The sequence below is a fragment of the Eschrichtius robustus genome, chromosome 15 (genome assembly GCF_028021215.1).
Source record: "Eschrichtius robustus isolate mEscRob2 chromosome 15, mEscRob2.pri, whole genome shotgun sequence".
NCBI lineage: Eukaryota > Metazoa > Chordata > Mammalia > Artiodactyla > Eschrichtiidae > Eschrichtius > Eschrichtius robustus.
Window position 1 is genome coordinate 86,906,739 of NC_090838.1, and position 2,737 is coordinate 86,909,475.

At 40.2% G+C, this 2,737-nt stretch overlaps 1 pseudogene; it reads right to left on the bottom strand.

The window, feature by feature from the left end:
- Positions 1 to 771: 771 nt before the first annotated feature.
- On the bottom strand, positions 772 to 2,737 carry LOC137777414 (ATP synthase F(0) complex subunit C1, mitochondrial pseudogene; annotated as a pseudogene).

Sequence of the window (2,737 nt, forward strand, 5' to 3'; positions counted from 1 at the left end):
TTAATTCCTAAGTATTTTATTCTTTTTGATGCTATTGTAAATGGAATTGTGTTTGTTATTTCCTCTTTGGATCATTCATTGTTAGTGTTTAGAAATGCAACTGATTTTTGTGTATTGACTTTGTATCCTGCTACTTTGCTGAATTCATTATTCAGTTCTAACAGGTTTTTGGTAGAATCTTTAGGATTTTATGCATATAAGATCATATTATTTGCAAACAGAGATAATTTTCTTTCTTTCTTTCCAGTTTAGATGCCTTTTATTTTTCTCTTTGCCTAATTTCTCTGGCTAGAGCTTCTTGTACTTGGTTGAATAGAAGTGGTGAAAGTGGGCATACTTGTCTTGCTCCTCATCTTAAAGGAAATGCTTTCAGTTTTCACCATTGAGTATGACATTTGCTGTGGGTTTTCCAGATATGGCTTGTACTATGTTAAGGTAGTTTCTTTTGAAAGTCTTTGTCTAGTAACTGATGCATGTGTTTCTTCAGAAATGGCTTCTGGAGATTTATTTTCTTTCTTTAAATGAGTATTTCCTCGTTTCTTTGTATGCCTTGTGATCATTGAAAATTTGGCATTTGAAAAAATAGTTGCGTCTCCAATATTTGTAGACCAATATGGAAGACCTTTGCTAATTTATGGGCCCTTGAGTTTTTTTTTTTTTTTTTTGAGTTTAGGGAAACATTGTGTTTAATGGTAAAGCTTAGCACACTCCAGCACCAGGCATGACCTGGAGTCCAAGCAGCAGGGGTGGGTAGGTGACCTCCATGGAGCCTCACATGGCAAAATTGATGAGGAAGGCGACCATCAGATAGAAGAGCCACGTAGCCTCAGATGGGGCAAAGCCCAGAATGGCATAGGAGAAGAACTGCTGCTTCAGAGACGGGTTCTTGGCATAGCCAATGATCAAGCTGCCAAACGCTGTTCCAATACCGGCCCCTGAACCAACCACACCAACTGTGGTGGCCCCAGCACCAATAAACTTGGCTGCTGTGTCGTGTCCTGGGAGACCACACTGGTCTGGAACTCCCGCCTGGCCACCTGAAGTGGGACACTGCTGTAGGAAAGCTGTTCAGATGGATCTCTGGCCTCCTCAGGAAGGAGGCAGACCCAGGCCCGATCAGGCCCCTGGTACAAGAGTGGATCAGACCAGGAGGAATGAGTAGTGCCCCGGTGGTCTGCAGTTTTTTAGTCTCCCGGCTTTAGCTCTAGGACTCTGGGCCCTTGAGTTTTGTGGTCATCCCTGGGTAGAGGCTGAAGATATTATCAGATGTTTTCTATGCATGTATTCTGCCTGGGCTTGTGTGTGTGCTTTTTAAAAATTTCTTCTATATACACAGCTGATTTCAAATGTCTTAATTTCCCAAAGAGCCTCACTCCAACTTATTCTCAGAGCCTTAGATGCTCTATTTATTTCTCTATTATCATTGAGAAATATTATTACTTGTAATGTCTTTCCCCCAAGCATCTGTATGTATGCAGTTCCTCTGCAGTTTTCACATATCATGGCACCCACTACTGTCTTCTGTGGCCTCTGCCAGTCTGAAATCCAAATTATGCCACCATTCCCTTTTTGAGCTCCAAGTCAGGTGAGATAGAAGCCAGTCTCTGTGTCAGTCTACAGATCAAAATGTTGCAAACAGGTTGTCCTCTGCGCCTTCTGTCCTGAGGAATGGAACTGGGAATCAGGCCACTTCATTCTGATGACACTGTGCTATATTGGGTGGGATAAGGGTGAGTAAAAATGCTGTGAAATTTCCTACCATTCTGAATGTGATTTTTTTCTTGATGGGGCATTTGCTTGGTTGCTGTAGATCTTTGACCGGTTTCCAGAGCTCCTGTAAAGTTATTTGAGTCCGTCTGTAGTGTTTTGTTTAATGTTCCCCCTCAGGAAAAATGGCCGGAGTTTCACAGTCCACCATCACTCCTGGTGAAGAGTTTTTAGATACAACCCAAAAAGCAGTCCATGGAAGAAAAAATTGATAAGTCAGACCTTCTTAAAATTAAAAGCTTCTCCTCTGAGAAAGACACTGTTAAGAAAATTGAGAGACAAGCCACAGCTCAGGAGAAGATACTTATAAAACACATATCTGATAAAGGACAGGTATCCAAATTATACAAAGAATTCTTAACAATAAGAAAACAAACAACCCAGTTTAAAAGTGGGCAAAATATCTGCTCCGACACCTCACCAAAGAATATGTCAAATAATCACAAGAAAAGATGTTCAGTATCATTTCTCATTAGGGAATTGCAAATTAAAACAGCATTGAGATACTGCTAACAACTATTAGAATAGATAAAAGCCATAAAACTGACAATATCAATTGCTGGCAAGGGTGCAGAATAGAAGGAACTCTTGTTCACTGCTGTGGGAATACAAAATGGTACAGACAATTTGGAAGGCAATTTGGCCATTTCTCACCATGCAACCCAGCACGTTGTGCTCCTAGGTATTTACCCAAGTGACTTGAAAATCTATGTCCACAAAAATCTGTATATGAAGGTTTATAGCAGCTTTATTCATAATCAACCCAAACTGGAAGCAATCAAGGTGTCCTTCAATAGGTGAAAGTATAAACAAACTTTGGTCTATCCATACAATGGAATATCACTCAGAAATAAAAAGAAATGAACTATCAGGCCATGAAAAGACATAGTTTAATCCTAAGTGCATGTTCCTAACCAAAAGAAACCAGTGTGAAAAGGCTACATACTGTATTATTTGCATCATAGGACAT